We start from the raw sequence: 12,980 nt of genomic DNA, 5'->3' as shown, positions 1-12,980 counted from the left end.
CAATATAAAGAAATTGACACATTTAACTTTGTATAGCTTAAAACATTGAAAATCATTATGGCATGCCTAGCCATACACATCAATATCTTTGTGTATTGATATGTCTCATATAAGCTCTTCAAGAGCTCTAAATAATTCATAACTTTGTGAAAGTTAGAATATGTTGCAACATTATAATCATAATTCGAATTTGATAGTAGTCTCGTCATAGTACTCATTAAGGCAATTTAGATCTCGTTGACTAGAACGAAATGAGTACATATGAGTTAGCTTTAGACTCTTTGATTCCATGAGTGAGCTTCAGGCTCTTTCAACCTTTCATGGACTTGCATTTGAATCATTCATGTATTTGAATCCCTTGAGGATTTGATAAGAAATACACTTATTATGACACTTTGCTTTTGAGATTTTGCTTTTAGCAATGTGTCTTCACAATATACGATGACAAAGTGCCATAAATCTCTCGTCAATAGAACAGCTATATGTAACACTGTACTTATAGAAAATTGTCATTCATATAAGGGAAGATATTCATAATCTCATGTCTCTATAAATAGACATTGTGTCATAGTGATTTATCTTCACTTTTGATAAATACCCATTTGTAACTTGCAGGGTTAGAGGTCCAAGTATTTCATCACGTTTCAAATATTGAATTTCATTGGAATTGCCTCTTTCCAATTTGGCCAATAATATACTTTGTCGACATTTATGGTGAAACGTGGTATAACGTCCATACAACCCTTAAAGATTTTTGGTAGCTACCAAATGTAAATTATCATCGATGATCAACAATCATAGATCCCACACATTCTTATATGCATGCATTAGCTATAATAAGCTTATTGATATTGGGTACCCATGCCACTTCTGGGGCATACATTGTCGCTTCTAGGACAATCATCTCTCATAGATGAATTATGTAGCGAATGTGGATCTTTTTACTTATAATCTCATATAGAGCATTATAGGGCTTGTATAATCTTCCCTGTTTTGGGAATTTAAAACTTTAGACCTGGTGGATACAATCCACACAAATTCACGCCGTTATTCAAATGACAGTAGTCTTTCCTCTCCCTAACGGCAGGAAGACTGTCTTATTATGACCATGCTCAAAAGATGCATTCAAAAATCTATCACTTTCTTTGGAGTGAAGGTGTTCATTGGCTGGTGGCGAACCCAAACCAAGTTTTAGGTCAAAAATGTTTTGTCCATTAGCATCAACCATATTGATTTATTATTGTATCACTAAGACATCATTTCCGAATGACGTACTTACACCTTCTGTATGTGTAGCCATATTAGGAGCTGTGATTTGTTTAATGACATTCTCTTCCGGAGAACCATGTCAATTGGATACATTTGCATCCTACAAATCAAATGGAGTCTACATTGTTTGTATTAATATGGTTGGTCTCAAGGACTTTAACCCAAGCAGATGCCTTTGCATTTAGCATATAATTTTGTCACTTTCTTTTATCAATTCACTAGTTTTGATATTTCTCAAAGTCAAAATGAGACGGTGGATAAATATCTCACACTAATTCATATCGTTCTTCAGGAACAATATTTCTCCCCCTCATTGCAGGAGGATTGTCTCATTAAAGTGACAACTCGCAAATATGTAAATAAACAATTTGCTTGTGAGTAAGATTAGCAATCATCAAACTTGTAAGTGATTCCATGCAACATGGTAGACAAAAGATGAAGTAACCGGTCATGCCAAAATAGTGTATTTGGTTCAAGGAACTTCAGGTTCATGACATCATATGCCTTAATTTACTGCAGAAAATTCGATACAGTATATATCCGATGGCATAAAGTCTTCTCCAACCATATAATAAGCAAATAATGCAACAATATTTCAAATTCGGTAACATGATAGTAGCTCATTTGGAGCCATAGATCAAGATCTACAACTCTTGATATGGTTGTTACCTTAGCTTCAGTAAACATTAATTGTGAAATACTGATAATTGGAATGGACCAACTTCATTTTGAACTACTGGCCAAAATGATATACTCGAAAATTTCGAGTTAAAGACTACAATCCATAATAAAAGAGTAATTTTATTACGTGGAGAACCTCAAGTTCACTGTCACGTATATATTTGTGTAGTCATAAAGAGGAGGGACTTCAAGCCCTCATATAATTGGAGATCCAAGAAACTTCAGGTTTCAATTTTTTTTCAATTTATAACAAACTCTTAAGGAACATCAGGTTCCTAGATAATTGGATTAAGAAACATTTAGTTTCAATGGGGACTTAGAGGTTACAATAAATCTGAGGAATAACACAATAGTGCTTTCAACTTTGCTTATTGTAAGCAAAAGACATCAGGCATGTGAGATGAATCTCAATGTTCTTACTAGTCAATGCAATTTAATTTGACCAGTGCCCTTTCGAAAGTGGTTTGATAATCATCCACCATATAGTGTACCATAGGCGTCACACACCCAATTTACAATTTCCTCATATATGTGGATGTTAGGACAATATTTACATTGACTCCTGATTTTTCTCTTGCCATGATCCACTTCTGGTGGCATTTCATGGTATAGCCATGTCAATCGGCTTTCTTACTATACAATGAGATCTATGAGACGGGGAGATTATACATCTCTAGTAATATTGGAGGCACAGAATGCAAAGGGACAATAATGTGTGCTCTTCTGGAGCCATCAATCAGATATGTAAGATCTGAGATGATTGTTATATTAGCCTCATAAGCATAACCATGCATAAGATTGCATTGCTTGAAAGTCACTCAAAACATAAGTTTGAAGATGACAGAAATCAAATTTGTAAGAATTGAACAGTGGATCTCATAGGATATACACGAAGCTTCTGGTCCGTGTTATACAGGTAAAACATGACTTTTAATTATTGTGTTGTTGTTTGATGTAGATTAACATCAAATGCATTTTGAACTTCTAGCCAAAATAATATACTCGAAATGTCGAGTTCAAACTTCATGACCTTAACTTATGAGTGAAGGACTTTAGATGGTCGTCTAGTTAGTTTGATCATTGAGGAACTTCAAGTCCTCATGTAATTAAGGATCAAGGAACTACAGGTTCTGATCTCTTTTAATTACAAAATCCACGATCACAAATTTGGGGTATACTCATACTCATTCGTCATAAACCAACAGTAAAATATCTGCTTACTTTTAAATTGGTGTCAATATAATTCCCTCAAAACTTCAGGTTTGAGGTTGACCGAGATTAAAACTCTTCGATAAATTGTCCATATATCCACTCGAAACTTAAGGCTCGAGTCTGCACAATTAGAACTTCAGGTTCTAAGGTGGAATGCTTTAAGCAGACATAAAGAAGAATGTATCAATCGACATATGAAAATTTACTAGAAACTTCTAGTTCGAGTTGACATAAAGTCAAATAAACTATGAATGAATTGTATGTGTAATCGAAGCTTCAGGTTCGAATATTTTTTTTTTCTATGAACTGCAAGTTCAAAAATTTCGTAATTTGAACTTCGGGTTCAAATAAATTTGATGCTCGAAACTTCAGGCTCGAGGTGACTAAAGTGAAGCTTCAAGTTCACTTTTAACTAATTTATATTTTATACTCAAAGCTTCAGGTTTGAGTGTTACTGTTAGAACTTCAGGTTCTACTATGAAATTTTAAACTTCTGGTTCAAAAATATTACACTCAAAATTCATATGTTCGAGGTATAGGACTGCTGGTCCGTATGAGTAACAAAAAAAATTAATTTAAAAGATAAGTACTGTAATGAAAGTACATAACAAAATAGAAAAATTGCAGGGAAGAAAAATAAATAGATAAACTATGCAATAAAATTAACTGTGGAAACTTTTGGTTCCATTAATGAAGAAATTACACAGAACTTCTGGTCTGCTTAACTTCACAAAATGATCATCTTTTTTCTCTCTTCTAATCACACAATAACATAATTTTATCTTGTGGAGAACGTGGCTTCTAGTTTTAGCCAAGTGTTCAAAATTGAACTTCAAATTCACATTGTGGTACGAAGGAGGGAACCCCAATACCAAAAAAAAAAAAAAATTAAAGGAACTTCAGGCCCTCTAATAATTGGGGATTAAGAAACATTTGAGTTCATATACTTGATTATATAGCTCTGAGGATCTTCTGGCCCTCATAATTGCATAAGTTCTGAAGAGCTTCATGTCACAATTTTCCAATTTACATTTCATGATATTAGAGGAACTTCAGGTCCCCATATGATCAGGGATCAAGCAACATGCGATTTTGATCATTGTATAATTCTAAGGAACTTCTGACCCTTGTGAAGCTTTGAGAAAATTTCATGTCACAATTTTGAATATGCAACTCTTGAGGAACTTCAGGCCCTCTATAATCGAATCAAGAGACGTCAGGTCTCAATCTACTTTGATTAGAAAATTCACAAGTAGATATAGGTGTGAGTTCACCATATAAATTTTCCAAATTGAATGAAAGAAGAAGGTGAATCAAATGGTCAAAATAGATAAATACATACCTGAAATTCTTTCAATTGAAAGACTGGATTTTTGGAAATTCTTATAACCTGGATTACCCAAAGTTTATACTTGGTGAAAAACAATAGAAAAAATTGGTATCAACAGAGATAAGCCTAAAGTTATGGTGCAGATCCCAAAAAAAATGTCACCGGCATAAGTGTGTGTACAGTCACAGACTTGAGATTAAAATAAACTGTGAAAATCAATTATGCCCAGACATGCGTGAGCTTCTGGGGCTTATGATCAGAGGAAATCTAATCTCAAAACGAATTTGTAAGTTCCATGATTATGTAACTATGGTATGGTATAGCTATTAATGAAACAAACAAATAGAGTAATAAATAAATAATATTTAATTAGAAATTGTATATAAATATGAATCATTCAACTTGCATGTATGATTAAACATATGCTTGGCAATGAAATCATTGTATGAACAAGGTATATGGAACAGTAGAAAAAATGGATTATAGGTGCAGCATATAAAGAGATCCAAATCAATAAAAATAAATAATCAAGGTATTTGATGAAACTATAGTGGTTGTGTCATCATATAGAACCTTAAATATTTTAACCCGTAGATTATAAGTTATGGTCAAAAACAACAAAGTTGCACCAAAAAACTCATAAATCATCATAGGGTTTTGAGAAAAAATAAGAGCAAGCGTGCTGATAACATGTTATAAAGTAGGGAGAAGATAGAGAGAGAATAGTAGGGAGGAAGTAGAAGTGTTCTCATTCAGTCTCATTAGCCTCCTTTATATAGAGGTAGAGTTTGCATCAAAGTACATAACTAATGAGTATTTACGTGGACAGCCATATAAATAATAATATTTACAACAAATAGCAATTAAATGTAATTATAGTCTCATTTGATCATTTTATATTCCCTGAGAATATTATCCATCGATTTTTTTTTTTTGGAGTAACTATTCTTAATATTTTTTAAGTAAGAGTCTAAATTCTAGAAAAAGTGGTTATATTTTTAGAGTAAGGGTCTAAATTCTTGAAAAAGTGGTTATACTTCTAATATACTACGAAATAATGTATAGTTCTCATACTTCGGGTTTCCACAACTCAAGTACGAAACCTAAAGTCACACTAACAATCTCCCCTAATTTTGAAATTATCTTACATTTTTCGACTTATAATTCATTAAATACATTGCTGATGCGAACCACCAAAAAGGTAATTGACATAACTTTTCTTTTATTTTCATGTCATTTTTAATTTCTCCCTATGCATAAGTATACACTCAAAACTTTTTAAATTTTAAGCGTATACTTATGCATAGGGAGAAATAAAAATTACATGAAAATAAAAGAAAAGTTATGTCAATAAAAGAAAAATAAGATATATTCATCTGCGTTTCCATAAGTACTATAGTACCATAAGGATCATATGACCCTTGTCAAGTTTTGAAAATAGCTCTTAATTGTCTCAAATATCAAACATGGCATGGGCACGTAGTCGTCATTAACCTGGCTGGTGTTAGAAGTTTTGTTTGTGATTTAATTTTCTCCCGATTATTAAAAAGTATTAAGAAGAATAATGATTAAATACATTTGATCATATTTCCCTTGGTCTTGTGTAAGATGATTATATTCCATCTTTAGGAGATAACAGGTTTTTTTTTTTTTTTTAATAAAGGGTAAGTGCGGCTGCCCTCAACTCTTGATTAAAGAAACTGCAGAATACTGGGGGGGGGGGGGGGGGGGGGGGGGACATAAAACCTAAACCCTAGAGTAACTATGTATTTTAACAGGCTCCAACTAGCAAAGAATTAATGCTATACTAGCGATTCTATTTGTTTTGACATAACGGAAAGATAACTCGTGCACGAAGCATCAGTACAAATAATGCAGCTTTCCTACTATGTTGCCGACTGAATTTAAAACCGACGATATTTAGTTTCATCCTGCCACTAGGAGGTTATGCCCATTTGACAACGACTCGCCACCTCTTTAGGCCAGACAAGGCACACTGAGTGTGCAAGCCAAGACAATGAGTAGAACCTCTAGGGAAAAACACCCCCCCCCCCCCCCTCCCTCTTTTTTTGAGAACCAATTGGAAATTACATCAGAAACAAAATGGCCAGAACCTCCTGGGCACGAAGCATCAGTACAAATAATACAGTTTTCCTACTATGTTGCCGATCGAATTTAAAACCGACGACATTTAGTTTTATCCTGTTGTGCCCAATTGCTTCCAATTGGTTCTCAAAAAAAAATGGGGGAACTTTTGTTCTAGGAAAAATATTGAACTCCTTAAATCTTTAATCCATTCAAATCGGGCTCGGTCTCAAATGTCATTCTCAAGCCATGAGGAGGACTACGACCAATATCAACTGGTCAGCATATCTAACATTCCAATTATTCATGATTCTACGTATGACCAAGTAGTCAGCATCCAATTATTCATGATGCACTTTCTATTGTTTGAGCCAGCTTCCTGGTGATAACCTACATACGAATTATCATCGACCTCTACAAAAATCAACCATGTGGTCATCAAACAATTATCAATCAAACAAAAGAGTTCGAACAAGTATCATTATATGTTTGATTTAGATGTAAAATTTTATAAAATGATAAGAGTTCGATCTGTTAGGTGAATTATTTTTTTTAAGCACCCACTTACATTTTACATTATGTATGTGGAAACTCATCTCGCACAACCACGTATTTAATAAAATTTTCAAATAGATTAGACTTTATGCTAGTATGCTACATCAACTGTTACACAAAATGATATCCAGTTGATACCTAAAAAAGTTATTTATCTAGCATTACTCAAAAGACGGTGACAAATTACGCGCTAAATAAAGATGAAGATCATGAACTTACAATATGTGAGTCAAGAAGAGAATGGCCGGTGACCAACATTCGTCACTAAAAATTAACTCTCTATTGCTCTTGAACTAATTATTGTCAATCAGATCCTTGGCATTCCAATTCCAATTACAGAACAGCAGGATGAGTATGTCTGAGGACCTTCTTCTAACGGGAAGTTTACTATCAAGTCAGCTACTTGGCTTTAGGTTTCAAATACTCAAAAACATAATCAAATAAGTCTAATTAATAAACTTTGGAAACTGAATACCCAACCAAAAGTGAAAATGTTTGGCTGGCTATACTCCTCAGAGGAGATTAAATTAGGGATAGACTTTTAAGATTTGGACTAATTCAAGATGACTCTTGTCCACTTTGTCAAGAAGACAATGAGACTTGGCACTTGTTTGGCTATTGCAAGTTCGCTAAAGAAGTTTGGAACCGTACGTGCTGGTATAGTACCCCCAGTTGGCTGAGAAGAAGGCTACCTTATAGTGTTTAAAGAGCTTTCTCTACTCCAACAGTTTTGTGATGTTCTGTTTCAAAAAATTATTACCATTTGTTGGCAACTTTGGAAAGCCAGAAATGATGTGGTATCTTGAGAGAGATCGATGGATTGAGGAAAGAGATCGATGGGACTAGATCGTTAGTGAGATTGATGGAGAAAGAAAGAGGCAAAAAACTAGAGTGGATTTGTGATATGGAATTGATCGAACCTTCGATCTGGGTAGTGGATTCTGTCAATTCGATCAGGGTATTTTTCAATGATAATTGGAATTCGATCTGGGTATTTCGCATAAAAGCAATTCTTTGATAATTGGAACTCCATCTGGGTACTTTGATTCTTCAAGACACATCGAAAAGAAAAGTCTTGCTTGAAGGACTTGATCTTGCCCATGGTCTTTTTATGTTGAAATTTAATATACTAAAGCCCAATCCACTGTTATACTGTTCATACTGTTGACAACTGTTCATAAGGGTGTGAAAGGATAATTTTACCCTTTGTGTTCCATCAATTACCGACTGCCACTCTGAGTGCTATAAACACTGTACATACGGAAGTACGGTTTCACCCTCTGTTTTTCGTGATTTACGGCCTGCCACTGTGAATCTGGATTAGAAGGTTAATAGATTTTTAGCATCTTCGGGAAGCCTCTATCGACATTCATCTAACTGTTTCGCAGCCTTGACCTCTCAGATAGAATTTTAGCCTCCCTTCCACATGCAGTCTGGGTTAAAAATCCACCGACTGCAGCTCTAGATATTTTCTCACTCTCGCGAATTTAACCTGAGAAAGAGAGAAACTTGGACATGCTTCTCTGCTCAGCTTAATTTGGGGTTAAATTTGTGCTTACCCAGTTGGTAAATAGATTGGTTTGACGAAGCTACAAAACTCCATAAACCAATACCAATTGATCCTCCTGACCGATCTCCATCTCCCACTGCTCTCTTAATTTTCAGGTTCATCAGACGTCACAACAATCAGGTAATGAATTTCCTTGCTACGTTTTGTGTGCATAGAGACTTCGGTATAGTTAGATTATGTTAGTTTTCTTGAATCCTTACTACGTTTTGTGAGTCTTTTTTTTTTTTTCCATATGATTGATGATTTCCTGGGTCTGGGTAATTCAGAGACTTGGGAGTGCGTGTTTATGAATTTCCATGTTAGATTGGATGTAGTTTCTGGGTTTTTTTTTCCTCCATTTGTATTAGTGATTGGGAAGAAAAAGAAAGAACATGTGAAATCTTGAATTTGGTTTTTATTTCCAAAATACTAATTTCTCTTGAAACACTATATGGATGGATGGATGGATGGGTTTAAGATAGCATTACGTTTTGTTTTGTTTATTTTGTCAGATGGAAAGTTTTGTTTTGTCAGTTTTAAGATAGGATTATGATTTTTTGTTTGATCACATACAGAACCAACTTATGTACGAGAGCCATATATTCAGTGCTCTAGAAGAAGGTAAGACATTTAAGTTTAAGTAATGAATTCTTCTCAATAATTAGGGTATAATTTTGATCGAGTTTTCTTACTCAACATTTCAATTTGTAGGCACAACTCGCTGGACGGTTCGTCAGCCTGAAACAATGGTTAGTATATTTATGTACATTGATGCATATATTTATTTGTTTCTGAGTTGCACCAAAATTGACAAGGGTTATAGTAATCCATACTATTTTTGTGACATTTTTCCGGTGTAATTGCAGGCAACTCTGGCTGATAGTTTCTTGCTGACTGTGATTAGCTATCTAACAATGAAGCTGATATTCTTGTGAGTATTTTACAACCTTTCTTATGAGAAACTTATAATGCTTTTGTCCTTTATTAGGACTTGGCAGACTTAGAGACACTGAACTATTTAATATGGATACTGATGTGCAAACATGGAAGAAGATGTTGATGCAAGTGTGTTTCAGAATGACTCTTTTACTTATTCTCAGCAAATATTTTGGTCTCCAGAACTTTAAGTCTCTGTAAGCTTAAAATCTAATCAAAGAATAGAGAATCAGGGGAGGACTCAAAGTTATCTTTTATGAGAGTCGTGAGCACAAAAGAGCGAGAATATAGATTAAATAAGCTAAAAAAGGGTAAAAACCATTTAAACTTCAATAGATTTAGTTCCATACCCTCCTAATATAAAAGTATGAATTAAAATTAGTGTTTAGAATGCCATTCAGTACCATTTGCTCTCCTTGCTGTTTCTTCTATTTCTATTTTATTACTGGAATGTGCATATTGACATGTAGGTAACCGAAGCTTACAACTTGAATTCATTTACTGAGTTCTTTTCTTCAAAACTTTTTAGATATATACAGATGAATCTTTTTATTACAGATGAATAGTATGAATTTTGCGGGGAAGAGTCATAAAGCAAAACATATCTTGGTCGGGTACTGTGCAACATTTAATATTATAGTTTTACCAAAAAAACTCAGGGACTCTATTGCAAGAAAACATACAATATATAGTATTCATCATACATGAAATTGCTTAATGTATGAGAACTCTACATAAAGAATTCTAACTGCAATTGACGTATCACACAAATAGCTTTTCATTCATTAGATGTCTTTTTATAAACTGTACTAATGGTTTCTCTATGCTAACTGAAGCCTGCATGTATTTCTCTAACTTTTTTTTCTTAGATGAATTCCAATTATGGTAATGTACTGTATATATAATCATCAGTGTTGTTGTGTGCTTATTCTAACTCCTACTGTTTTTTTTTTCTATTCTGGTTGAAAGTTACATCTTTTTTCTCTTTTGATTTTTTGGATAATAATTTGAGTAGTGTAGTTCAAAATGTACTCGAAGTTTCATGCTTGCAGTCAGTAGTTAGACACAACTAGAGTAGTTTAGCTTTTGCTAAGATTAGTACCTGATTGTAAGTGGTATTTGAGAAGGCTTAAGGAGTAGAGTATGTGATTACATAGACATTGTCTAAAGTGGCAAGTTTAGGTTTCAGATTTCTCTTGATTTTTAATATGTGGGTTTTGACTTAACCATACGTTTTGCTTATTGTTACAGGAAGGACGCCGTGCACATTTCATCGAAAGAGACTTGACTGAGCTGGTGAGATGTTGCAGCTGGGGGGGGGGGGGGGGGGGGGTGGGGGTTATCAATAAATTGATTGAGTTGGGTCTTGAGGGTAAGCAATTTAGAGTTCCTTTTTTGTTCTTAAATAGTTTGCCATATTTTATGCTCTTAGTGAATGTTAAGTGAGCAGAAATTTTTTAATCAACAATATCTATTTGTGGCGGCAAATTTTGCAAATGAGGTTATCAATTATAGTATTTGCTCAATGGAGTTTAGTATCATTTTGTTTGGTATAGCCAAATTGCAGGTACATATTTCTCTGTAATGAAATTTGCCTAAACATAACTTTAATCCACAATTCTCTGGATTAATATAAAGCTTAAATTTGTATGATTCTGTAGGCAGAGAATCATAAATGCCTAACTATAAACTGCAGCAAAGTTATGGTTAAGCAAGCATTCTAATTTCCTGATTGAATTATAGCCATAAGAGAAAACAAAACTGAACTTTTAGTCAACTGCATATTTTATGTACCTTAACGCTTTTGGCAATGCAATTTGGTTATATCAAAGTTACCGGTTACTTTCATTATACATAATACGTACCTGCATTTTCTTGATGAAGGAGATGTGTAAATTATTTTGTGAATTTTGTAGATTGGTTCTGGTGGAGGTCCTATGTTCTGTATGTATAATGGTTTTAGCTATTTATACTTTCTGCTTCCTTGAAGAATTAATCATGGTTGGGATCCCTGATCAGCAGAATAATTGGAAATTTGAAACTTCCAATTTCAAATATTCGCATCAGATATGAGGCTGTTGAGAGGTAAAAAGAAAACTATAAATTTCCTCCTTATCCTCCTTAGTTTTTATATCTTGCATGTATGCCTTATGTCTTCAATGCTGTAGCAATTTTGGTCATCTGTTTGCAACAGGCATAACCTTGGAGAGATTTTCAGCCATGACAATTGATGATAGTGAAAAGGGACATTTGAGCTGCTTTCAGAAGGTTATACTTATATAAGAATCAAGTTGCTAAACTGTAATTGGATTGTTTTCATTAATTTAAACATCTTAGACTTTTATTTTGTTATCGTCGTAATTTATAACGATTAATGTGTTTTATAGGCGGATCTCAATTACACTTCAGTTCTATAGTCAACCCCCCCCCCCCCCCGGCAACTGGCTCAAAGACGAGTTAGTCTGGTCTAATTACTATTGCAAATAATGCAATAGATTAGGGTCATGTTGATATTAGAGTACTTACATTGAGCAGACTGATGTTAGGGGAATTCATGAGCGTTAATTAATACAAACAACGAAAATTCTCTGTGTGGCTGTTGTCTTTCTAGTTGAAGTTTTATTACTTCAAACAACAATCATAAAAACGTTTGACCAAATAGGCAAATACAGTTTTCATTTACAAAAATTTTTCCTGTGATTTGATCGACATGTTTGATGATTAATTGTGGTTTCTCAATTTTATTGAATAGGCAATTATATACTTTTGGGGCTGATGAAGCAGTTGTGTGACACCAATGAAATTCATGCATCATCAGTTTTGAAGATCCGATATGCAGAAATGGAATCCATAAGAGTATATCTCTTACTTTCTCTTCTCCAATGAGTGGTGTGAATGAACAAATAGCTTGGTTGTTTGATTTGATTTGGATACAGAATGCAAAATTTGAATACTGTATATCAAGGCTAGGACTAGGTGACAAACAATTGTGTCTAAGAAGACTATACAAGGAATGCTTTCATGTAAATATTTAGTTACTTCAACATTGAGATGCAGGTTGTAAGTGTACAGTGTCTCATATTGAACATAAATGACCATTAACTAGATTCCAACTTTCTAGAAGTTGCTGGAGTTCCAGAAAATCTAACTACCTGGTATTTAGTACTAAAAGGTATAGTAATGTAGTGAAAAATAGGGGGCAGAAAAACCTCAGAAAAAGGTAATTGATTCCCAATCAAAAGGGATAGACAAATAGGATTCTGAACTTCATGTGCCTTATGCTTTTGACTCTTTGTATCAGTTTTTCTTTAGCCTAGGGCCTGCATATATGTATAGGAGTAATATTCCACCTTAACAGATTTA

This window comes from Rosa chinensis, chromosome 4 (genome assembly GCF_002994745.2).
Source record: "Rosa chinensis cultivar Old Blush chromosome 4, RchiOBHm-V2, whole genome shotgun sequence".
NCBI lineage: Eukaryota > Viridiplantae > Streptophyta > Magnoliopsida > Rosales > Rosaceae > Rosa > Rosa chinensis.
The sequence above is the reverse complement of the archived record's forward strand: the minus strand, read 5'-3'. Positions refer to the sequence as shown.